Source organism: Populus nigra, chromosome 1 (genome assembly GCF_951802175.1).
Source record: "Populus nigra chromosome 1, ddPopNigr1.1, whole genome shotgun sequence".
Lineage (NCBI taxonomy): Eukaryota > Viridiplantae > Streptophyta > Magnoliopsida > Malpighiales > Salicaceae > Populus > Populus nigra.
This window is the reverse complement of record NC_084852.1, coordinates 50,521,796-50,548,972: the sequence shown is the minus strand read 5'-3', so window position 1 is coordinate 50,548,972 and position 27,177 is coordinate 50,521,796. Positions and strand designations below refer to the sequence as shown.

Below are 27,177 nucleotides of genomic sequence, written 5' to 3'. Positions count from 1 at the left end.
AAACTCTTTCAAAAGACAAATCATTACTTTTTCTCAAAAACCAGGAGAAAGATTTTATCAATGTTGGGATAGGTATCGAGACTTGCTTAATACTTGCCCCCATCATGGTTTTGAAACATGGAGATTAGTTTCACATTTTTATGAAGGATTAACACCTAGAGATAGGCAAATGGTTGAATTGATGTGCAATGAAACTTTTGAAGATAAAGACCCTAATGAAGCAATGGAGTACTTAGATTTGCTAGCTGAAAATGCACAAAATTAGGACACCACAGGTACTTATGAGGCACCAAGTAAAACCCAACCTCATACATTTAGTGGGGGTATGTACAACCTTAGGGAAGATCATGACCTCCAAGCCAAGTTTGCATCTTTAGCTAAAAAAGTCGAAGCGCTAGAATTGAAAAAGAGTGGTCAATTAAAATCTGTTCAAGACATTGCATGTCAAATCTGTGAAACCAACGAACATTCAACCAATGACTGTCCAACCTTACCTTCTTTTAAAGAATGTCTCCATGAACAAGCCCATGCATTAAACAGTTTTCAAAGGCCCAACCATAACCCATATTCGCAAACATATAACCCTGGTTGGAGAAATCATCCAAATTTCAGTTGGAAGAGTGAGAACAATAATGCTCAAACTTCACAGCCACCGTTTCAAGCACATCATTATTTCCAAAATTCTCATGGATATGCACCTCCTTATGCTCCCCCTCCTAGAAGAAATCTTGAGGAAACATTGCATGCATTTATGGAAAAGCAAGAGGCAATTAACACTCAACTTGCTCAAAGCATGACAGATTTTAAAGATACTCTTGCAAAATTGACATCTGCTCTCAGTTTCCAAGAGAAAGGTAAGTTTCCATCTCAACCACAACAAAATCCAAAGGAGCAATACAATGTGAATGCAAGTAGTTCTGGAAGCCAACACATGGATCAAGCCAAATCAGTCATCACTCTTCGCAGTGGTAAGGTTATTAAAAAACCCATTCTTGAACCTTGTGAGAATGATGATGAGTCAATCTCTGAGGGTAAGGAAGGGGTTGAATCTGATCATTGCAAAGAAAAGACTGATTCTCTGCCAGCACTTCCATTTTCTCATGCCATGACGAAACAAAGAAAAGTCAATCACAACTCTGAAATCTTTGAAACTTTTAAACAGGTAAGGATCAATATACCTTTGCTGGATGCTATTAAACAGGTTCCTTCTTATGCTAAATTTTTGAAAGATTTGTGCACTGTGAAGAGAAAACTGAATGTGAAAAAGAAAGCCTTTTTAGCCGAACAAGTAAGTGTCATTCTTCAGAACAATAATGCTTTGAAATATAAAGACCCTGGTTGTCCTATAATTTCTTGCTTTATTGGAGAACATAAAATTGAAAGAGCCTTACTTGATCTTGGAGCTAGTGTGAATTTACTTCCATATTCAGTTTTTCAAAGTCTCAATCTAGGTGAGTTAAAACCAACTTCTGTAACTCTTTTACTTACCGAAAGATCTGTAAAACTGCCTAGAGGAATAGTTGAAGATGTGTTAGTACAAGTCGATAAGTTCATTTATCCTGTGGATTTTATTGTCTTGGACACACAACCTGTTGAAGCATGCAATTCATTTCCTGTTATTTTAGGGCGTCCATTTCTTACAACTTCTAATGCATTGATTAATTGTAGGAATGGACTGATGAAGCTATCATTTGGGAACATGACATTGGAGATGAATATTTTCAACATTTGCAAGCAACCTAGAGATTATAATGATTTACAAGAAGTAGATCTTATTGAAGAATTAGTTTGTGATCAACTTGAATCTACTTTGAGTAATACTGAGTTTGATGAATTTGAAGATTTGCAAATGACTTATTCTCAGGAAGAAATCACGGATGAAAAAGGCATTGAAAATGTTGATGCGAATCTTTTGTCAAGAGTGACAACATATTCGATATCTGACATCACACCAACCGATGATTACTTTCCTGACAAATCCTTACTTTCTCTTAGTCCAATGCCTTGGTTTGCTAAAAATATCAATTTCCTTGCCTCAGGAGACTTGCCAACTCATTGGAGTACCGAAGACAAAGGTAAGTTTTTGAACGAAGTGAAGAAATTTTATTGGGATGACCCTAACTTATTCAAACATTGTCCTGATCAAATATTTCAAAGATGCATTGCGGACAATGAGGTAAGTAGTGTCATTAAATTTTGTCATTCTGAAGCATGTGGGAGTCATTTCTCGTCAAAAAAGACCATAGTGAAAATCTTTCAAAATGGATTTTATTGGCCCACCATGTTCAAGGACACACATGCATTCTGCAAAACTTGTGAAAATTGTCAAAAAGTTGATACTGGTCAAAAAGTTTTGCTTTATAATTCTCGACTCCATTTATTTCCTAGAAAGTTAAGATCAAGATGGAGCGGTCCATTTATTGAGAAACATATGTATCCTTATGAGGCCTTTGATATTGAGAATCCAAAGAATGACAATGTTTCTAAGAGAAATGGACATCGTTTGAAAACTTACTTTGATAATTTTCCTAGTGAAAATGAATCCATTGGTTTGAATGATCCTGTAGATAAAGGTTGATTATTTTGTTTTTCTCACATTGTTTTTGTGTTTCCTTTTGGTGTGACTCTTATTTTGCTAGTCTCTCATCCCGGTCAAATGACAGATAACAGTACTCCGTGACTTAAGTTGGTTCTTTCAATTTCCTATAATAACTGATATTTGTATATATTTGTGCAATTCTTTGCTCTTTCTCTCTTCTTTGAATCTCTTCTCCAATTCTCATTTCAAAATGGACACCATTCTTGAAAAATTAAAAAAGTACTTTCCCGCTCTGCCTCAGAATGCGATTACAAAAATTTACCGTGCTAGGTGTGCAAGATTGAAGTTGTTAATGAATCATGGAATTCCTGAAGATATTCGCTAGCTGATTGAAGCAAAGGTTCGATTATCAGGTGAGTCCTCCAATTCTTTCATTTCATACATGTGATTAGTACTTCAAAGTGTATTTTTATCAAGGTTTTATATCATCATTTTGCACTTGAAGTATCAATAACTCCTTAACTAAAGCATGCTTTATAATAACATATCTAATTATATAAAATACCTTTAATTTATGGTAAATGTTCATCTTAAATGTAGGCCTATCACATAAATGAAAGAATTGATTGATGAGTTGAAGTACTGAAATTGAAAGGACAAAGAGATGGCCAAACTTAGAAAAGAGAGGCTGGTGCAGTCCAAACTGGAACACTGTTCGGTAATTGGGTCATATCTGGAGCTGTAGATCTTGGATTTAGGTCCATTTTATATGGATGGAAAGATAAGACATAGGCCTACAACTTTCATGTGGAGCCTAAGATTTAAAAAGGCTGTTTTCAAGTCTAAATTGTAGCAACAACAAAGAAGTCCGAATCTATCCTGCAGCCCAGACATTGTTCAGTGTTCAGCCCATATCTCAAGTTCTAGAAGTCCAAATGATCTCAAATTTTTACCCTGGAAATATGAGACAATTTCCTAGAACTTTCATGATCTAAGTTTGTTCAAATTATGACGTCATCAATGATGTTTTTGGCAGACAATAAGATAAAAATTGTCACCAAGTCAAGATGTGGCCACCCACTCATCAATTAGTCAACAAATCAATAGTTCCGAATTTTGGCCTATAAAAGGAGGCATTTGCCATGTATTTAGGCATCTTGGTTTCTATATCAAGATCATGCTCTTGCTTTCTCTCTTTGTATTGCTTATGCTTTGCTTTCATTAATATCAAGTTTATGCCTTTCATTTCCTTTCCTTTACTTAGTTAACTTTTATCTTACTTATGTTCTTATCTTGTTTATTTATGTTTCTTTCTTTCATTATATCTAGCTAAGTTAATTATGTCAAGGTGAAAAGGTTATACTAATGGTGTAAGGATAAGTATAATATAAACTCAACATGGACTTTAATGTTGGATACTAACATGCTTTATATTTGTTATCTTATTCACTTTTAATACTTTGCTTGTTAAATGGTTAATCTAGATTTATGTTGTATAACACTTGGTACAACAAATACTTGGCACTTTCATAGCCCATACTGTATGTATAATCAACACCTGAGCTATGAAAGGAACTTGATTTGTTGTTAACATAAGTTATAATCATGAATGCCTGAAAACATTTACAAGTATTAGCATTATTCGAATAAGATAGCTAATGTAATCATGTTAACAATTTATAATCTGATTGGAACCTCCTTGTGTGTGGTTTCCAATTGAATAATAAGAGTTTATACTATACTTGTTTGAAATACCATTAGTGGATCCTCTAACCTTGACATTTGTTGTTATCATTGTTTAATACTTACGTTAATCTTCCATCTCAAAAGTTCTCATCAACTTCTTCCTCTTCTTCTTCATTATTACTATTATCACTGTTATTATTATTGTTGTTGTTGTTGTTGTTATTGTTGTTATTGTTACTTTTGTTTTATTGTTATCTATAATTTATACAATTAACCTCCTTGTGGTTCGACCTCGGTCTTGCCGGGTTATTTATTACTTCGACACTCCTGCACTTGAGAGAAGACATCAATCTTTTGATCGTGTCAGCAACCTTATTCCAAGTTTTAATACTTTTGATCCCCAAGCCACCCTCTTGGAAAGGGTAGCATAAAGAGGTCCAGGCAACCTTGGCTCCTGTGTGAGTGAGTGTCGTTCCTTTCCATAGAAAGGCAGAAAGGATGCTCTCAATTTTCCTGATTGTGGCACATGGCAAAATAAACATGCTGGACCAATCTACTTGTATCGAGAAAAGAGTGGATTTAATAAGCTGAAGAAGCCCAGCGTAGCTGAGAGAGGATCACCTTGGCAAATGCCTCTACTGGACTAGAAAAAACCATGCAGAAGACCGTTGATACCAACAGAAAAGTGAGCTGAGAGTAAAGTATAGCACATTCCCTTTCTGCAGCAAGAAGATCTTCTGAGGTGGGAGACTCATCCAGCAGAACTTGAGCGAAATTCCACCTTGTTTTTGCCTCTGCCACTCTAGCTGATATATGGCTTGAGCTGTTTCTATGCAAGGCCTTGAGTGCATGCTTGATAAGATGAAGCTTAGAAGTGAATCTGTACATGGGGTTGCCATTTACTAGAGGTTGCCAAGCTGCTTTGACAATGTCCTAAAAGTCCATTCGGTCTGCCCAAACATTCAAGAATTTGAAAGGTGCAGGCATACGGGGTGAGGGAGGGGTCAAGGCTAGGATCATGGCACTATGGTCTGAGTGGTCTCTTGGGATGAAGTTGGCGTGGGCTATTGGCCAATAGGAAAGGAAAGGGAAATTACCAAATATCCAATCCAGTTTCTTCATAATAGCATCCTTTCCCAGCTGGCCATTATGCCAAGAAAACTTTAGCCCTGAATAGGGTATATGAGAGAGCTCAGCATCATGGATGCAACAACCAAAATCTTCCAGATGACTATACCAGTTTCTGTCACCCTCTGAGCGATCCATAGCCTTCAGTGTAGCATTAAAATCACCCATAAGGACCCAAGGTGATGATGAGAACTGAGGAGCTTGACTTAGTATGTAATCCCATAACACCCCCCTACCAGCAGGCGTATTGAGCCCATAGACAAAGGTTATCTTGAGACTAGTATTAGAGGAGAGTGTAGTAACATCACAAGTTACCCACTACTCAGAAAAATTAATGCATGTAAGATTATACTTCAAAGGATCCCAACCCACAAGGATTCGACAGCTTGTAGATGCACTAATGTTGGATAAAAAATTCCAGGAGGGAAGAGCTAGACTTGAGATAACTGGATCCAGTCTGGCCGGTGCAATTTTACTCTTCAACAAGCCAACAATTCCAAGCTTGTGTTTAGTAACCCAATCTCTTAACAGTTTTTTATTTGTTGGGGGAATTAAGCCCCCATACATTTCAAGTTCCTATATTTATCATGATTATTGAAATACAGCAAACGAAATACAGCAGGCTATTATTGGCAGATAGCCTTCTTCATTTTCTTCCCTTTCTTTTTCTTAGTCTTAGAGGGGGAAGGAGAGGTACCTGTCTGAATCGATGAGGTGTCAAAAGAACTATCTTTGGCAGTCGATGAAGCTTCACTACAGCTAGCAAAAGCTACCATCTTGCTCTCCACACAAGATGGGAAACCAGTTATGAGGTGTTGGCATTCTTCAACACTCAAATTATCAGCTTCTGAGATATGGTCTAACCCGTATGCCTCCTCTCCATGAATTCCTTGGAGGACGACTTTGCTAGTTGAGGGTAGCAGAGGCAACCTATCATCACCAGAACCTACTGGAGTACCATGTGCTAACAAGTTAGCTGCAAGACTGGTAACAGGGGGAGTAGATGCAGAGGGAGCTTGAACACCCACAAGGAAGTTAGATGCAGAGGGACTGGTAGCAGGGGGAGTAGATGCAGAGGGAGCTTGAACACCCACAAGGAAGTTAGATGCAGAGGGACTGGTAGCAGGGGGAGTAGAGTCTGCGATAGGAGGGTTAGCTGCTACAGTCGGAGTGTCTGTATCCCTAACCTTAGAGGAAGCTTCCTTGCTTAACATGCTAACATTAGTTGGACAGGGTACAGTGTTTGGTTAGCCCACTGTAGTCACCCCACGACATACATGTCCAAAAACGCAGCACTTTTCACATCAGGAAGGCCTCCATTCATACTCAACCTGAATTAAAACTGGCTCATCCGACAGCTTGCTTTCCATGTCAAACTGGTGAATGAATGACAGTGAGGCGTCAATCTCCACATGTAGAAAATGGTTTTTCTTATTGCCTCTGTTTACAATATACAGCTATATATATAGCAGAGTTTGTTTGACTGTTACAAGAATTATAAATAGCATTAAAAACTATAATTACTAAGAATCAAAACTGATCTTCGGTTACTCAATCAGTTTTGATTGAGAAGAGGAAATCTCTCTTCAGTTACACAATCAGCAGAGGATATCTCTCTAACACCCTCCCTCAAACTTGGCGGGCCTGCACGAACAAGTTTGCGAGTAAAAAGAACATGACGATTCTTGTGAAGAGGCTTGGTGAGCAGATCGGCAGGCTGATCTATGGAAGGGATAAAGCAAACACGATGGCTTCCAAGTGCAACCTTCTCACGAACAAAGTGATAATCAAGTTCAATATGTTTGGTGCGGGCATGGAATACCGGATTAGAAGCCATGTACGTAGCACTGAGGTTATCACAATGCAAGAGAATGGGAAACTGAATGCAAGCACCAAGTTCATAGAGCAAGTAGGCTAACCAAGTAGTCTCTGCACTAGCATGGGAAAGAGAACGATACTCAGACTCAGCACTGGAACGAGCAATGGTAGGTTGCTTTTTAGAGCACCAAGAGACCAAGTTAGTGCCAAGATAAACAAGATAACCAGACGTTGAACGACGAGATTCTGAACAACCAGCCCAATTAGCATCCGCATAGGCAGCAAGATAAGTAGGATGGTGCTGAGGACCAAAGAACAAGCCATGGTCAAGTGAGCCTTTGATGTAGCGAAGTATGCGCTTAGCAGCAATTAAGTGAGGGATGCGTGGTTGACTCATGAACTGAGCAATAGAATTAACAGCAAAGGCAATGTCAGGGCGAGTGATTGTCAAGTACTGTAAAGATCCAACAATTTCCCGAAAGACCGATGGATTGGGAAGGAGAGCACCATCATTAGAAGTGAGAGTATCCTTTGCTGACATCGGAGTACTCATAGGTTTACTAAGCAGCATATCATGCTTCACGAGAAGATCATATGCATATTTGAGTTGACTGATATGAACACCTTTATTGTGGGATGTAACCTGCAAACCAAGAAAGTAGTGTAGATTTCCAAGATCTTTGATGTCAAAGCCCCGACTTAAAGCATCAATAAAACTTTGTAAAAGTCGATCATCACTACCGGTGACCACAATGTCATCAACATAGAGGAGAAATAAATTGTATGAAACTCGTGTTGGAAAACAAACAGAGATGAATCAGCCAAGCTCTGAACAAAGCCAATTGATAATAAGAAGCATGTCATTCGGTGAAACCATGCACGAGGAGCTTGCTTGAGGCCGTAGATGGCCTTGTGGAGCTTGCAAACATGAGATGGCCGTGACTGATTGATGAATCCCGGTGGTTGAGTCATATAGACGTCTTCTTTAAGAAGACCATGAAGGAACGCGTTCTTCACGTCCAATTGACGAAGTGACCAGCCTCTAGATACAGCAAGAGAAAGCACAACACGAATAGTTGCAGGTTTAATAACAGGGCTAAAGGTATCTGTATAGTCTATACCTTGTTGTTGATGAAATCCTTTAGCCACAAGTCGTGCTTTGTGACGTTGAATTGTGCCATCTGGGTTATGCTTTACTCGAAATACCCATTTGCAGCCAACAAGATTTTGAGAGGAAGAAGGAGGAACCAATGTCCAAGTTTTATTTTTCAGCAAAGCATTGATTTCATCAGCCATTGCAGCACGCCATATCGCATGTTTAGAAGCTTGAGTATAGCATGTAGGCTCTGTAGTTTCAATGGCAGTGAGGAGAGCACGAGGAATTGGATATTTGATAGTTCCATCCGTGTGAATTTTAGGTTGCACAATACCATGCTGTAAACGTGTCCTCCTGGGTGAATAAGGTGGCTCAGGAAGAGATGGAGGAGCAGGTGATGAAGATGTGGATGTTGCTGGAGGATTAGAGACAGGAGAAGGATCACTTGAGACCAGCTGTGGAATAGTTGCATCAGGGGCAGATGGCTGAAGAGAGGTGGACTCTATCTGTGAAGTAACTGGATGTAATGAACGTCGGCGCTGATAAGTGAGGATGGGGGCAGCGGTGGGCGCCAGAGACTGGGATGGAGCCGATGATGCTGTAATCGGGAATTCAATACCCACTTCATGCTGCTCTGGTTGAGACACAAGATAAGGAGAGAAGTTGTTCTCAGCAGGTGGATGTGGAGCAGAAGGAGCAAGCTGTGGGAGTTCTGAGCTAGACAAAAGTGTGAATTCCAATGAGCCAGCATCGGAAACTGAATGTGCCTGCAACTGTTTATAAGGAAAAATTGTTTCGTTAAAAATAACATGCCTAGAAATATAGACACGACCGGTGGTAGGATCTAGACAACGATAACCTTTGTGTTGAGAACTGTAACCAAGAAAGACACACTCAATGCTACGACTCGAAAGTTTATCAGAGACATAAGACCCAAGATGAGGAAAACAGGAACATCCAAAAACCCGAAGAGAGGAATAGGAAGGTGGGCTACCATAGAGACGAGTATGTGGAGTATCCCAATCCAGAGTGGGTGTAGGAAGAAGATTAATAAGGTAAACAGAGGTCAAAACAGCTTCAACCCAAAGATTATGTGGAGTACCAGAAGTGAGAAGGAGACTGCGAGTCATTGTAGCAATATGGCGGTGCTTACGTTCGGCAAGGCCATTTTGTTGTGGTGTGTGGGGGCAAGAAAATCTTTGTTGAATTCCCAAGGCTTTACAATAATGAGAAAAGGCATTATTGACATATTCTGTCCCATTATCACTTTGAAGAAATTGAATGGTGTGGTGAAATATGTTTTGAATCTTGGCAACTAAAGTTTGAAAATGAGTGAGGACTTCATTTTTGCGACGCATGGGGTAAATCCAAGTATAGCGTGAGAATTCATCAGTAAATAGAACATAATATTTGAAACCACTTATAGAAATGGTAGAGGAGGACCAGACATCACTATGTATAATATGAAAAGGAGTGGTAGCAGTCTCTTTGTTGGAATTAAAAGGTAATTGGTGAGACTTGCTAAGTGCACAGTCTCGACAAAAAGAAGGAAAGGACAATTTGGAATTAATTGTAGGACTTAGACGAGCGAAGACATTTGATGACGGATGACCCAAACGATTGTGCCAGATAGAGGAGTGAACGGAAGCAAGGGCTTGTGGAGAAGTAGAGACGCTTGATAGATTAAGCGGATACAAACCATCTTTACAAGGGCCTTGAAACAATAGACATCCAGTGCGTAAGCAATAGATTTGATAGAAGTCAGGTGCAAAGAGAAAGAAAACATGATTATCTTTAGTGAAACGAGCAACAGATAGAAGATTTTTACGAATGGATGGAATACGGAAGACATTTTGTAGAGTGAAGGTGGAAGAGCCTAATGAAAAAGGAAGGTTACCAGTATGGGAAACAGACATTGAGTCCCCATTACCCATATAGACATTATGCGGCCCACCATAAGGTTGAGAATTATTGATGGGCATGGCTGTCATGTGATGAGTTGCACCGGTGTCCGGGTACCAGTTTGGATCAGCAGCATAATGTACACCAGCAAATGGAGTGGCAGTGTTTGGACCAGAAAATCTATGTGGACATTGAGAAAGTCCATGGTGACTTGAGTGACAATTGGGACACCATTGAGGTGCTGGGCCAAGAATACCATTTGGTGGAGGACGAGCAGCCCAAGCTGGTGAAGTAAATGGCCCCAATGAAGGCACATGTTGCTGTTGCATAGGAAAAGAAGACCCAACCTGTGACTGTGGAGTGGTGCGCTGCTGAGAATAGCGACCACGTCTGAAGCGACCATTACTGGGACGACCACTGGTGGGAAATTGGTGGCTGGTATTAGGGCGGTGATCACGACGGGTAGAAGGAGTGTGATTGTGATTGAAAAGAGCGATGGCTGTAGGAGAATCAGCAGGACGAGATTGTTGAGCATCAAAAGAGAGAATTCGAGCCCGAAGTTCAGTGAAATCTGGGAGAGGAGGATTTTGAGTGAGGACAGTACGAAGCATGAGATAATCAGGGCCAAGACCATGAAGAGTGGCGATGACTAAATCCTCATCAGGAACAGGCTTGTTAATAGAAATCAAAGCATCAGCAATTGATTTAGCATGACGAAGATAAGTGTCAACAGATTGAGTGCTTTTATTGAGATCAAGAAGTTGCATTTTGAGATTGGTTGCACTTGCTACAGACTTTTGAGAAAAGTGACGTTCAAGACAGTCCCAAATTGCCTTTGATGTGTCAAAACCAATGGTAAGCTGTGCAATGTTTTCTGTCAGAGTGGTGGTGAGGATGCTAACAATTTGTTGGTCGATGATGAACCAGCTAGCATGATCAGGATTAGGAATGGATCTTGCAGATTGAGTGTCAGTAGTCAGGATGGTGAGAGATGGTTCAGGAATGGTGCCATCAACATATCCCCAAAGTTTGGCACCGTGAAGATAGGGCTTGATTTGCCAAAGCCAGGTGAGATAATTGGTTTCAGTAAGTTTGGTGAATTGAGCAGTATTTTGAGAGAGAACCGAAGAGATGGTGGCCATGAGAAAGAAAAAGAGAAAAGGAAGAGAAACACTAAAAGAAGAGAGAAATAGGTGAGGATCGTAGGTTTAGGCTGATACCATGTAGAAAATGGTTTTTCTTATTGCCTCTGTTTACAATATACAGCTATATATATAGCAGAGTTTGTTTGACTGTTACAAGAATTATAAATAGCATTAAAAACTATAATTACTAAGAATCAAAACTGATCTTCGGTTACTCAATCAGTTTTGATTGAGAAGAGGAAATCTCTCTTCAGTTACACAATCAGCAGAGGATATCTCTCTAACACCACACATACTCTCGCATAATCCAGACGGGTGCATTTGTAAATCTGCTTATCACATGACAATGGCTTACCTGCCATACTAGCTGCGAGGCTGAGTCCAGATTTTGACCACAATGGAAACGGCAGACCATGTAGACGTATCCAAACAGGAAGTTTTGAAATTTTGTTCTTGTCAAACACAAAATGAGGATGCCATTGCTGGAGGATTATGGCCTTTCCCCCGAACATCCAAGGTTCTTTCTCCAGGACCACATGCATTGCGGCCTCGGTTTTGAAACGAAAAACCATGAAGCCATTGGCAGTAGTCGTCACATTTTCAAGTCCATAGCTTGCTCAGACTCTAGATGCAATGGTGTTAACAACATGAAATGGCATTTTAAATCCAGGGAAGAAACCTATCATGCATCGGGTCCATTTCTCTGTAGTCTCTGTCAGTATTGCCTCAGGAATTTTAAGACTAGCTCCAGCCTGCTGCCGCGGTATAGGCTCCAAGGAGAACCGTGTGCTAGTGTCCGTGACTCTTACCCTCTCCGCCCAGGAAGGAGAAGGAGAGGCTTTAGAGCTTGAAAGAGTGGCGGTGTGTTGCCTAACAGGGTTGCTTGTGGTTATTTTAGCCTGAGAGTGTAGAGGCAGTTTTTGGAGAGAAGATAAGTTTGGTTGTGTTTGTTTTTGTATTTTCTGGCTAGGTCCCGACAGGGGGAAGGGGTTACTGGCCATGGGTGGACAGCAAGGTAAATCAAGTGGTAGGTTTGCAGAAAGGTGTCAGGAGGTAAACCGGGAAGGGAAGGAGGCAGGAGGAACAGTGAGATGTATTATAGAAGGACAGAAATGTGTGAACCCATATCTCTCCGATGAAGCAAGATAATAAATATCTAAACGGTCAAAATATAGAAGGCATGGAGGAGTGACACATACCTGAAAGTGAGGAAGATCTAACGGTGGCAGGCCAAGCTACAGCTCCGGCAGCATAATCTCTCTCCAAAAACTTTCCAGACCTTCTCTCTAAAAAAAAATAAACTCTGTAAACTCTAAACCCTAAACCCTCAATTATCAATCCCTAAACCCCAAATCCTAATCTCAAAACCCTCAAACCCGAAACTCCAAATTTCCAAACCCCGAAACCCGAAACCCTAATAAACCATAAACCCTAAACCCGAAACCCGAAACCCTAATAAACCCTAAACTTTAAACCCTAATAAACCCTAAATCCTAACCCCGAAACCCGAACCCGAAACCTCAAACCCCAAACCCTCAACCCTAACCCTTGACCCCTGACTCCTGACCCCAAACCCAAAACCCCAAAACCCCTAAACCCGAACCCAACCCTGAACCCTGAAACCCACAACCCAAAACCCTAAATCCTAACCCCGAAACCCGAACCCAAAACCTCAAACCCCTAACCCCAAACCCTCAACCCTAACCCTTGACCCCTGACTCCTGACCCCAAACCCAAAACCCCAAAACCCCTAAACCCAAAACCCAAAACTCGAACCCAACCCTGAACCCTGAAACCCACAACCCAAAACCCTAAACCCGAACTCAACCCTGAAACTCTAAACCCTAAACTCAAAACCCTAAACTAAAAACCCAAACCCTAAATTCCAAACCGGAACTCGAAACCTGAATCCTGAACCCCAAACCTCAAACCCTAAAACTCACAACCTAGAACCTTGAACCCTAATACTAGAAACCCAAACCTCGAACTTCGAACCTTAAAACCCTAAACTCGAAACCCTAAACCCTAAAACTTGAAACCTCAAATCCTAAACCCAATCCTAAACACTAAAACCCAAACCCCAAACCGCAAACCCGAAACCCAAACCCCAAACCTCAAATCTTAAACCCTAAACCCTAAAACGCACAACCCTAAACCCTAAACTCGAACCCAAAACCCAAAACCCTAAAACCCAAACTCGAACTCGAAACTCGAATCCTGAAACCTCAAACCTTAAACCCTAAAACCCACAATTGAGAACCCCAAACCCCGAAACCAGAAACCGAAAACTGTAACCCGAAACCCCAACCTCCAAACTCAAACCATAAACCAAACTTGTAAACCCTTGTAAAAATAAAATAATATATATTATTTCCGGGTTTACACAACTCAACCCCAACCCAAAACCCAACTCTAAACCCAAACCCTAAACCCTAAGGATTGATAGGTATTTAAAGATGGGTTAGGATTTTCCACACCACAAATTGAAGGCAAATAACTACCAAACTGAGATCCGACAGGCCACGACCTATCGACCTGGAAATCATTCAGTTTTTTTCTTATTAAATTCAGTCCTTATGTTTTTTTTTTCTATTGTTTTTTACTTTGATAATTTTTTCAAATTAATATTTTTTCCGGTTTCATCTTTCATCATTAAATTGGTGAGGAATTAATTAAGTTTCTTAATTAAGCTCAGGTCTAAAATTTAACAGGTTGTGAGCTTGGAATATTAACCTAAATTTAGAAGATTTTCTCAAGTTTGTTTGGGTTTTTTTTTTCTTTTTCAAAACTGATGTTTTTTGAGTTTTATCCTTTAGCATTTATTTAATTGAAAATTGAATTTTGTTATTTTTTTATTTGTTTTCTATAGAATGTTTTACTAATTTTGAAAACAATCAGAATTATCTTAGATTTTTTTATTTGTTGTTCTTTGTTAAATTTAACTTTTTAAAAATATTTTTTTTTTGAATTATAAGATGCTCAATTTATAATATTTTGTTTAATTTGCTTTTGGAATCATTACTTTAATAATGTGTGCGGTTTGTTGATATTCATGGCGAAGCAACAATAATTAATAAGTTTAGTTAATTTAATAATATAATAAAAATAATAAAAATATATTGATAAAAAATAAAGCAGTAGAGGCTCGCAGTTGAAGTAGAGGCTCGCATCAACATTCATTTTCACACACGGCAACCTTTTTCTTTTAAGGTTCAAAGCGGAACGAACACAAAAAAGAGGAGGATTTAGTCTGTTATGCTACATGAAATGCAAAATTCCATTAATTGCAATAGGTCGGACAAGTTTCACAATCACTACAAGAAAGAATACAATATTCTTGAATCCTTGCCAAATTTAAGACCATGGTTCATAATCATTACAAGGATGGTACAGAATAAAGTCATATTATATCAAGGGAGACATGCCACTATATCATTCACATATTCCACATTGCCATTTCCCTTGCGATCATTCACATTACTGCTACATTTCATATCTGGGATTCACCCAAGATGCCTGAAATCATGGAGAGCAATTAGACTGTAATTTTCTTTTTCTGAGAAAAAATAATCAATTTAGGGACAAGAAGCAGCATTTCTGCTTGAATATTTTGAATGAATAGTAACATTATATTCCCCAATTATTCAAGGGAGATAACATCAACCCAAAACACATCTCCAGAATGTCTTCATTCTATGGCACAAAGGAATACAGAAGAATTAACCAAACAACAGCACAAGATTATTTACAAATCAAAGTAAAAGATTGGAAGTAGGTTATAAATATCTGGAAGTCTCTTTCGCTATTCCCACATGCCAACTCATTCAAGCTTTGAAAGAAAGAAGTAAGAACGATAATTTGTTCACCCATGCACCATGATTAGCACTATATACAAACAAGGCAATGATCTTTGTGCATATCAACTTACTCACTAAAGGGGTGGGACCTAAAAATTCAAAGACAATTGAATAATAGAAAAGACTTGTCTTTTGAGGATTTAGAGCCCAAGTCAACAAATTCTTGACATGAATGGATACTGGACCAGAAAGATTGCCTGAACTAGGGGTGGTCATTTTCGGTTCGGTTCGGTTTTTATCTATAAAAACAACCAAACCGAAATTTTAAAAAAAAAACAAAAAAAAAACCGAAACCGATTCCAACCAACCGGTTTCGGTTCGGTTCGGTTTTTTATGTCAAAAACCTAAAAAAACCAAAACCAAGATAAGCAATGCAATGTCATTAAAATATGTACTTAATCACAACACCATCTCCAAAAACAACCAAGATATTTACAAGAAATTAACCATTTGAATAGGCTTTTAGTATAATTCACTGCAGAAGTTGCAGATATACCTGCAGCCTTGGTAGCTGAGGCTGATAAAGCTTTATATGGTTGTTGCTCGAACAGTTGTCTCCTTGGTATGGATGACAACCCCGGCCATGACTTGCACAGGTAGTGCTTTCCCTTTTCTATGCCCATATACAGGGCAGTGAGGTGGTAGCCACACACCCCAGGAATATTTAATGAGCATAAACGAAAAAGATAATCTTGCTGTTTCTGAAGCATTCTCAAGGTACGGACAAAAAACAACCGATAAACCTCATCCACACAAAATAACAGAGAAAGAAATCTTATTGTAAAGAACTGAAAAACAGCGCTTAGATGGACTACTGTTGAGTGCTCAGGTTTGGGAGTGTTGCTAAGATGCTAGATCTGAAGAGTGGAGATACAAATTGAAAAATAAAGACCGGAAAGTGGCGTGTTCGTCTTTAAAGGGAGGGGCCGGCTGCTAGGGTTACTGGGTTTAGGTTAGAATATAAAGCATTTTTTTTTCATTTATAGTACCTTCTCTTTTAATATGAACCGGTTTGATTCGGTTCGGGTTTATCGGTTTCAACATTACAAAACCGAAACCAAACCGAACAAAACTAGAAGTTTTTCTAAATATTATAATCGGTTTTTTTTTTTGTTTGGTTTTTTTGGTTAATTTTTTTCCGGTTTAATCGGTTTATTGGTTTTTTTGCTCACCCCTAACCTGAACTCTAGCCCTAACTTCCCAAGTGACAGCTAATCATACTTGGGCATAGTTTTAATATCCCTGGATTTGACAGAATGGGAATAAAGGCTAGGAAGAAAGAAACCCAATAGGAGGTCCATATGCAAAGTCTGGAACTTCCAGTTCCATTGGAAACATAAATCTTAATTGGTAAAGATCTGGAAGGTTCAATGAGCGTATTCCAGTGCCCCTTTCCTTAACCAACTGGGAAGTATAATAATCTTTCTCCAATCTAGCAAGGGATTCTATTAAATCCAGTCTATGAATACTTCAAGCAGGCCTAATAACCAGAGCACAAAGGGTAAGTATAGTATCTATTGCTACCAGATAACCCCCTCCCTCCCAAGATGCAACTAAACTTGAAGATTCCAATGATAGGCAATCTGCCTCCATTTCTCTTTATTTTTTTCATCTTTTTCATTCTTGTTGCTCTCCATTGTGATTCAAGACACTGAGATTTTTCTTGTTCTACATTCAACCATGGGGGCTACAAACTAGTGATTGCCCCTAATATGATATTAAATCAGCTGGACTCGGTTTTTTGTTTATTGAATCTTTAAACAAAAATCAATTTAGATATGCAGGGATTGATTGAGTTTTGAAACAGTAAAATCTGAAAGAATTCCAAGATCAATAGGTGCAACTTCTATCAATTCTAGCTCAAAGATAGTGAGAGTATTGATGCTACATACCTCTTGCAAAAGTCAGTGACGTATCGCGATCCATTGTAGAAAACGAACCACATCAACACGATCACCAGAATATCTGCCAAAGTTTAGGAACTCACAAAATCGAATTCAATATTCAAAATAAATTAAGACAGAAAGATGAAATAATAAGGATCTATCTGATCTAATAAAATAAAAGAGGATACTGAAAAGACAACGCTCCCACCAATCCAACATGAAAAGTCCAAAAGTGACATTATAGAGGTAGATCTTACGTTGAACCCAGTTCATTGCTCTTGAGCCTGAAAAGAACAACAGATATGTTGGAAATGAAAGACAGGAATAAGATCTGTTGAGAAAGAAGGAGAGGTTATTACATTGCTAATTTTGAAATAGTTGATTTAGAGTCTCTAGGTAAGAGATTGGTCTTGTGATTTTGCAGGCCTTTCTGGTGTAAGTTTTAAAGGTTTGCTTGTTATATGTTACAAGTTTGGAAAAGAAAAATCATTAATCTTATTGCACATAACATCAAAAGAAAACACACAAAATCAACCACAAACCACACCAAACACAAGATCTACAATCAATGTATAGCAATTACGACTCAAACTTCAACAAGATAAATTGCAAAGCTTCATCACAGGAGCTTCTTAAGAAAAGAATGAAACAACTCAACAAGATAACAGGAGAGAGAACCATATCTCCAACAAAGATCTTTCTTTCAGCCTCCATGTCATTCCTAGGAGAAAGTCAAGAAAAACTCTTACCAAATACCCAGAAAAACAAATTACAACCCCATCAACCAAACAAAATACCTACACAGCATATAGACCTTAAAAAGGAATACAAAACAAAAGCTAGACAAAAGAAAATCTACAAAGAACAGATATGCATATCCAGTTATCGGCCACTCTTCATCTTCTCAAAATCAATAACCACAGCGAAAAATAAGGCATAAAATCAATTCTTATTCTCTCTTTATCTCATTCAAAAAAGAATTTCAAGTTCAAATCAATCAAAATAAAAATAAGTTAAATTATAAAAAAAGTTTTGATCTATGAATCTCTCATTTCAATTCATGCATTCTATTCTTAAAATTAAAAAACAATCAAACAAGCGGATAATTCATATTCAAAACAGTTCAAACTTAATAACTCACCTAAACACCAGATCCTATGATCAAATAGCAATCAAGCCAAAATGAAACACAAGAGTCCCTAAAAAATATTGAGACCCTAAGCCTACTTGTTTTTACTTGAAAAAAAAAATACTAATATAATATCTCGGAAAAGGAAACAAAAAGAGAAACTTTTTTGCGTTAAATAAAATAGTTATGAGAGAGATAGTACCTGAGGGAGTACTTGCAAAAAGATGGAAAATTTCGGAGAAAAAGTTTCCAAACGCGGAGCTTTCTTGAAAGTTTCCTTTGGAGAAGTCACTGGCCGTTACAATTGAGGTAGTCGTCGTCGGAAGCGGCTCGGCCGAGATTCCGATGGCTAATCTATTATAGACTTTTCATAAGGACACAAGTATCATTTTAAAATTCAAAGGGATCATGGGGTCTTTTTATATTTTGTTTAAACAATGAGAACACTGAAATAATTTTTTGGCAAAATAAATTAAACTTTGTTTCAAGGATTTTATCATCCTTTTGTTTTCTATGAACAATAAAAAAATTTTAATTTCCTAGTAATAAAAAAATTAAAGCTTCATTATAGGGGCATTTCATTTTTATCTTTTACGAATATAAAATAATAATAAAAAAAAAATTATTAGCGAGTGACGAACACAAACGCACGCCAACGAGTGAAAGCTATTTGAACCCTTCAAACAGCATCTGACCGTTAAAAATTATTTTTCGTGCTAAAATATATGCCAATGATATTTTTTTTATTTTAAAAAAATTATTTTTGATATCAGCATATCAAAATGATTTGAAAACACTAAAAATATATTAATTTGAAGTTAATAAAAAAATTTCAAATTTTTTTAAAAATACTTTTGAAACGCAGAAACAAATAGGAGTATTGCCGTCCTCTTCCAATAGATTCAGCACATGTAGATGAAGGAGTGACGGTTTGTCGTTAGTGGTTGTTTCTTCTTCTTTTTTCCCTCTTCTTTTCTTCCCCCACCCCAAAAAAAAGAGTACAAGTTTGTTTTTTTTATTTGTAGTATTTCAATTTAAGTCCTTATTCTTTTTATTTCTAATTGTTGTTCTTGACCCTTTTATAAAAACTTTGTTTGTTTTCAATTAGTCATTTAATTACAATTTGTCATGCATTATGTTTTCTAATTCTATCCTTATTCTTTTTATTTCTATTTTTTTCCTTTACTCTTTTGTTAAGTTTTATTGGTTTTTAATTTTATTATTCTGTTAATTTTTGGGTCACATATTAATGTTTTTATATATTTTGATGATAACAATTAAATAGAAAATAGACAAATGATGTTTTTATTTGAAAATAAGTTTAAACAGGTTTACATGAAAATCATATTAATAAGCATGGAGAATTGAATGAAGAATCAATCAACAAGTCTAAGATGCAAAGCAAGTGAAGATTTAGTTTTTAAGTATTTATTTTGGTGCTAAATGTATAATTTTTTATATCTTACTTGATAGCACAATTAAAATGAACTTATATACTTTACATTACATGCATTATATGATTAATATATAATTTGAAAAAATCTAGATTAGTCAACTCAAGATTCACTAAGTTTAAAATTGTCAAAACTGATATTTTGCATGAAGTGGTCAACCGCTTGGCTATACCAAGTAAATCAGTCGACCACTTGTTCATCAAGGATAACCGCCTAAGAATTTATAAGAACCAATCAACTGATCGGTTTGAACAATATGAACTAGTCGACTATTTTAGTTATTAGTGACTAGTTTCATTTTTAAATATATAAATAGCTCTCATTCTTGCAAAAATAAAAGAGAATTTTGAACATACATAATATAGAAGCTATTCAAAAAGAAAAACCAACTAAAAATTATCAATCCTCAAATGCTCTAAAGTTGTGCTAAATGAACCTTCATATTTTAGCATAAAAATACAAATTCTTACACTCACTAAGTGCTACTGAGTACGTTACAAAGATTATAGATTCAATTTTGTTATCTACATTTTGAGAGAGTATTGTTACAAATCAAAAAAAATTATAAACCTTCAAGAATTTAGGTGAAAAACTCTTAGCCATTTGTGAGGTGCATAATGAAGGTGGAAAAATCTTGAATAAAGTATTTCTTCAAGAAGCTTGGTGATGATTCATCAAGGACATTGCAATTGTTGGCTCAAATTAGTAAATAATACAATGTTAAAGTACAATTTAGTACTTAAAGTGTGGATATAAGTTTGTCGAACCACATTAAAAACTGAGTTTGCAAGTTCTTTTCCTTACCTATTTATTTTAAACATTTTAATTATATTGTTGGTTATTATGTTTAATTGAATTAAATTGTATTATTTGTTAATATTAGTGGAACACCTAATTCACCCCCTTTAGGTTTTATTTATGTATTAATCGTAGAACAACACATTCAATCAAAGTTTATGGTGCATTATTTTTTCTAATTTAATTCCTATTCTTTTGATTTTTTTCCTTTTGTTAAAGTTAATTTTCTTTTGGAATTAACCCTCCAATCAAATATCTCTATGTTTTATTTGTTAAGGATTGAGCTTTATGGTTTTTCCATTCACAATGCTTCTGATCTAATGACCTGTATTACGAGTTTGAAAAGTTAACGTGGGCTAATATCCTTTTTTGTCTCATTTTCTTTTTTAATTTTATCATTATAATTTTTTGTTACAAAAAGATTGACTTTGTGGTTTTCTTCAATTTCTTTTCTATCGAGTTATTTTGATCTCATAACCTGACCCATGAATTTTATAGGTCAACCCAAGTTTATTCGCCTCTTATTACTTAAGTTACATGTTTATCACACTACCTCAACTTGACTCCAGCCTTTTTTTAACCAGTTTTATACTTTTAAAAGTTTTTTCTTAAGTTATCGTGATCTTTTTCTTAAGAAAAACATTATTTGTTTGCTATTATTATCTTTTTTTATTATCTAATTAAAACAAAATCAATTTATTAAACCCGATCGAGGTTATAACCTGAGTCGTTTTCTTTTCTTATTTCTCTAAAATGCATTTGTGACACCTGAATTACCATTGCCTTTTTCTTATTTTTTTATGGTTTTGGTTTTTGTTATAATTGAAACATTTTTTTAATATTTTTAACAATTTTTTTTTAAATTTATGTGTCAATTAATATCCTCCTTTAATTTATACTTTTTTATGCCTTTGGTTTTTATTATAATTGATACATTTTTTAATGTCTTTTTTTTAAATAACTTTTTAATTTATGTTTAAGTTATTATCCCCCTCTTTGATTTTTTAGTTTGCTTGTTTAGTCTTTTTTAATAGAGGGTTTTTTAAAAGATTATTTTGTATGTTATTTAATTTTTGAAGATATTATTTTGACTCATCTAAATCTTTTTATTATATAAATAAAATTTATTTTTAGATAGTATTTCTAATATGTACAGTATTGTATAATTATTTTTTCTCTTTTGTTTATTTTTATTGTTATTTGATTAAATAAAAAATTAATTTTAATAAACAAATTCAATGAGGATAACCAGGTAAATATATTATATTGTCAAATCAAATATCTTTATTTATAATTGTCTCTTATTTTTTTTAGTTTTATTTTTAATTATCGTTAATGATTTTTTATACAGATTATTCTCGATTTATTTAATTAAATGACTGTATAAACTTTTTGATTTATATTTATAATTTTTTTATATAAAAAAATATATTGAAAAAGCTTGTATATTTTAAAAAATTTATTGGAAAAAAAAATTAAAAACAGGCTAGTAGATGCTATAATGTGTTATTGCTAACTTCTAAAATTTACATTTAATATCAACAAATTTCTTATTTTATATTTATTTTAATTACAATAGAACTATTAATCTTGAGACCTGCTTCGTAACATCGCGGGGGCAAAAAACAAGTGATTAAACGAATTAATTATTCTCTTATTTAACATGACCATAAAACAAAACGTTGGTCGATGGAAAAATTGTGATATCTTGCCATGCGATAAAAAATAACTGTAGAATTGATTTTGTTGATCCTTCCATAGTTTATGACAATGTCAAACAAGTTTATTTACTTTCCATCTTGAGATCTTTTCACATTATCATCAGCAATTACTACTAATCATAGACAGTTTTCTATTTGGTAATTTGCATTAGGCAACAACATTTGGCATGCAAGGTGTATGTATTTGCCTCGATTAAGCTAGACACGGTCAAGGGTATTACCTGCATTTTGTGACAAAGCCAGCATGGTGAGCACAAGGTGAGCTAGAAACCATATAAATTATAATTATAGTTCAAACTAGGTTATAAAATGAACGGTATAAGAAAGAGAAGAGCATCGGGATTAACTTAAGAAGATGATAAGGCAATGAACAAAATTAAATCTTAAAACATAGTAAGTGTTGAGATTGAACTGAGCAACCATATGGATTAGGCCAAGGTTGTTAAAATCACGATTTGACTAGTAAATTTTTTTGATTTGACTAGTAAAATCATATGATTTTATGAGTTAATATATGCTTAATGTGTGAAATCGTTCTAAAAACTTGAAAATAGATGAAATCAGGTGAAATCGTTAAAATTGGGTGAAATCGCGTAAAACACGATTTGAGGACCATTTTAATCATTTCAATAAACAACATAAACTGCAGTTACTATTTCCTCTAGGCTTCAGCTGTCCAGCAACTATTGGCTATTGGGTAAAACGCGTTCTTTCATCTTTGTATTAGCTCTCTCTCTCTCTCTCTCTCACACACACACATATAAAGAACAGAAGTTAAATCCCTAATCTTTTTCTCTATTAACAATTCACGGCCTCACGCCTCATGGCTTCCTCTTCAATCTTCATCAACAGCGACAGGCGACAACACTCTTCAATCTGCAGTGCTCTCCTTTTCCCCCCATTATCAACGGCTCGTGACTTCCTCTTCATCACTAGCGACAACGCTTTTCAGTCTTTAGAGTTCAGACTCTTCACTCTTCATCAACACCGCTCTCCTCTTCAGTCTTTAACAACGACTTAATCTTCAGCCTTCATTAACAATGGTCTCTTTTTTTTCCATCATCAACGACTTCCTCTTCACAGTAAGTTGTTCCATTTATAATGTCATGGTACTGAAGATTGAACTATCTATGAATCTATAGAATATTGATGGATAATGGTTCTCTCTTAATTCAACTACCTAATTATACGTGAATCTATAGAATATTGCTAGATTTGTTTTGTTCAATAGAGGGGGCTCTGTTTAACTTGATAGGTTGAATCAGATGTTCTACATCAGAGGTGGTGTTCTCCATATCTTTAGTTACTGCTTATATTATGCACTCTGGTTCTTCTCTATGAATAAGCTGTGATTGATGGAACTGGATTTGCAGTTTATGGCTAATTGGCTTTGTGGATAGTTTACCACTTAAACTATAGTTTGAGTGTTAAATTATATTTGTTTATAGCTGAGCTTGTTGACTGGAGAAGATATCTTCTTTTTCTTGCCCATATTTTAGTGGTGCAACAAACTTTAATTCATTGAGATAGCTCAGATGGGATGTTTAATATCTAGATGCACTTTGCTTAGGGGATTTATACTACTGGTCATGATTATAGTCTTCTAAATTGTCACTACAATTTTCATAATTGTCTTTGAATTCAAATGATTTTGGAAATTATGGAACAAGCTGTATATGGATAAAAATGTAGATTCTCTGTGATTTAAAGTTTATTTGTTCTAACCTTACAAATGTTCCCATTACTGGCTGCATTATTTTTCTAACACATGTATTATGATACTTCTTTTTTAACAAAAAATTAATTACAATCATAAAATGTTTAGATTGATTACATGGCTGATTTGAGTTGATTCTTGAATTGTTGAACTTATGACATCTAGAAAAAATTCTTCTGGTAATAGGCTTGATGTGGGATGGCAACATGGTATAGATATTGATAAGAATTATAGAAAAGTTTAGTGCAAGTATTGTCAAAAAATTATTAGTGGAGGTATTTTTCGTTTCAAACAGCATTTGGCTTGCACTTATAAAGATGTTAAGCCATGTTAGTAAGTACTAGAAAATGTTAAACAGATGATTTTGGGTGTTTTGGTGAAAAATCTAGAAGCAACTGAAAAGAAAAGAAAGGCTCAGCAATATATTGGAAATGATGATGAAATAAAAGAAATTAGCTCCAGGGACAAAGGAAAGAGAGCAGCTAGTGGGAGTGGAAGTACACAAACAACTCTAAATCAATTGCTAAAAAGGGATATTAGAGAATAAGCATGTCGATAAATTGCAAGGTTTTTCTACACTAGTGTAATTCCATTTAATTGTGGAAAAAACCCTGAGTTTTTTAAGGCACTTGAATTGGTTGCAAAGTATGGGCCAAGTTCCAAGCCTCCATCCTATCATGATATTAGAGAGAAGTATTTGAAGCAAGAAGTGGATCAAACAATGAACTTACTTGAGGAGTACAAGCTAGAATGGAAAAAAAAACAGGTTATTCAATAATGTCTGATGGATGGATAGATAAAAAAAGACGTTGTATTTGTAATTTTTTTGTTAATGGTCCTAAAGGGACAATTTTTACCTTGGCTTGCCTACACATATTGTATGTTTCCACCATTTTCTTCACCATTGCCTTCATTCCAGACTAGTAGAAGTTCGCCTTCAGCCTTCTATATGTGTTATGTATACCCACATGTCCTCCCACATAGGAATAATGTATAGACTTCATCAATTTAGTCCTGAGCTCCCTATCTTGTCCCACTACTATCCTACCCTTGTATCTCAATACACCTTTTACATAAGTGTAGTCGGTTTACCCTGCTGCTCCAACCATCTTGCCCATGATAATGTTCTGCAACTTGGAGTCCTTTTCATACGATGCATGAACCTCTTTCTACCAAACAGGAAGAACATTGGTTATTGCCTCTAAACCCCCAATATATGTGATAAGACTACTATTGATGTGCTTCTTGGATAATGTTGTATTTTATACCTCAATCCCAAGAGCTTTATAAGGCCTTTCTTCTGGATTGAAGTGTGGATTCTTTAGTCCAATAGATACTTCAAGCTTTCATGATCTGTTTGTATGATGAGTTGTTCTTGTTCTAAGTAATGTCTCCACTTCTCCACAACTATGAGAATAGCCAAGTATTCTTTTTCATATATGGACAGTCCCATGTGTTTTGGATTTAAGGATTTGCTGAAGTAAGCCACGGGTCAACCTTCTTGGCTTAATACAGCTCCCAACCCTGAATCACAGACATTGGTTTCCAAGATAAAAGTCTTGGAGAAATCGAGTAGAGCTAAAACTACTGCCTTATACAAGGCCCTCTTCAAGTGTTCGAAGGCTTGTTGAGCTTCATCATTCTAACATAAATTGTTCTTCTTCAGCAGATCTGTGTGGGGTTTGTTGATAACTTCAAAATATCATATGAACTTCCTATAATACCCAGCCAACCCTAGGAATCCTCTCAATTCTTTCAAGGATTGCGGAGTAGGCCAACTATCCATTACTTCAGTCTTATTTATGTCAGTTGCCACTCTTGTTATGGAAATCACATGCCCTAAGTATTCCACCTATTCTTCCCCAAATGCATATTTGAATCTCTTAGCAAGTAACTAGTTAGCACTCAAAGTCTCCAGAACTTGCCTGAAGTGGACAAGGTGTAGCTTAAGGGTTGAGCTGTAAATGAGGATATCATAAAAAAACTAACATGAATTTGTGCAGGAACGACTCCAATATGTTGTTCATTAATGTCTAGAAGGTGGCCGGATAAGGCCAAAAGGCATGACCTTAAGTTCATAATGTCCATGATGTGTCTTAAATGTTGTCTTCTCAATGTCCTCTTCATGTATTCTAACCTGATGATAACCCAACCTCGGGTCCAGTTTGGAGAAAAAACTTGAACCACACAGTTCATCAAGAAGATCGTCGATAAAAGGAATGAGAAATTTGTTTTTGATGGTTTGCTCATTTAGTTGCCTATAATCGATGCAAAACCTCCAAGTATTGTCATTTTTTTTACAAGCAGCATACGAGATGTGAAAGGGTTAACACTGTGTTGTATCATGCCATTAGAGAGCATTTCTTTCACCAGCTTCTTTATCTCTCCTTTTTTAATGAATGCGCTTTTATAGGGTCTGGTGTTAATAGGTTGTGACCTTGGTTTCAGTGGTATTTTATGATCAAATCGCCTTGCTAGTGGCAAGGTTCATGGTTCCTCGAAGATTCCAGCAAATTCTATCAATAGATATTTAATCTCTGCAGCTGCTTCGGTTGGTTTACCTTCCTCCTCACTGTCCATTGCAAAGAACTGACCGACTAATCCCCCAATCACATCCTTCAAGCTTCTCTGCTCTTTTAGTGTTGTTATCATCTGTAAGTCAGAAACCTGGGATATTCCCTTCAAATCAATTACTATGCCTTCTTTTTTAAATGATAGTCGTAATTTAATGAAATCAAACAACACCGGGGAATACTTCTTCAACCAATTTACTCCTAACACTATATCATGCCTACCTAATTTCAGCACTTTTAAGTTGGCCTTGAATTCATAGCTTTGCATAAACCAAGTAAATTCAGGACTATGCATCTCATATAACATGACATTTCCATTAGCCACCGTGACTGCTAATAAAGTGGTTTTGCTTGTGGGAGCATTTAACTCCTTAATCGTGCTCTCTTCAATAAAATTATGTGTACTTCCATTGTTTATCAAAATAATAAGGTTATGTCCTTGACAGTTTTCTTTAATCCAGATAGTATTATTGGTATCGTTGTCTGCAAGGGCGTTTAATGATAACCCAAGTTCATCTATTTGACTATTCTCCTTGTCTTCCTCCTACATCATGTCTTCTAGTTCCTTGATTCCTTCGTCCTCCTCTCCCTCTATGCCTTTGATCACGTTTAAGCTATTGGCACTGCATCTATGCCCAAGGATGTATTTGTCATTATACTTAAAACACTATCCTAATCTCTTCCTTTGTTCATATAGGTTATCTAGAAGAGGCTTCACCATTTCAGTC

The 27,177-nt window shown here is 36.3% G+C and overlaps 1 long non-coding RNA gene and 1 pseudogene across 2 annotated transcripts; both read right to left on the bottom strand.

Annotated features, from left to right (window-relative positions):
* Positions 1-111, bottom strand: LOC133681233 (small nucleolar RNA R71; annotated as a pseudogene).
* A 14,462-nt stretch (positions 112-14,573) lies between these two features.
* Positions 14,574-18,620, bottom strand: LOC133673706 (uncharacterized). 2 transcript variants are annotated; one of them, XR_009835055.1, is made up of 4 exons: positions 18,389-18,620; positions 17,315-17,341; positions 17,064-17,136; positions 14,574-14,830 (listed from the first exon to the last, which is right to left on the bottom strand). It is a non-coding gene; the product is annotated as an uncharacterized LOC133673706 (long non-coding RNA). The 2 variants fall into 2 exon arrangements; XR_009835050.1 differs by lacking the exon at positions 18,389-18,620 and adding an exon at positions 18,199-18,340 and having other exon boundaries at positions 17,246-17,341.
* Positions 18,621-27,177: the final 8,557 nt, after the last annotated feature.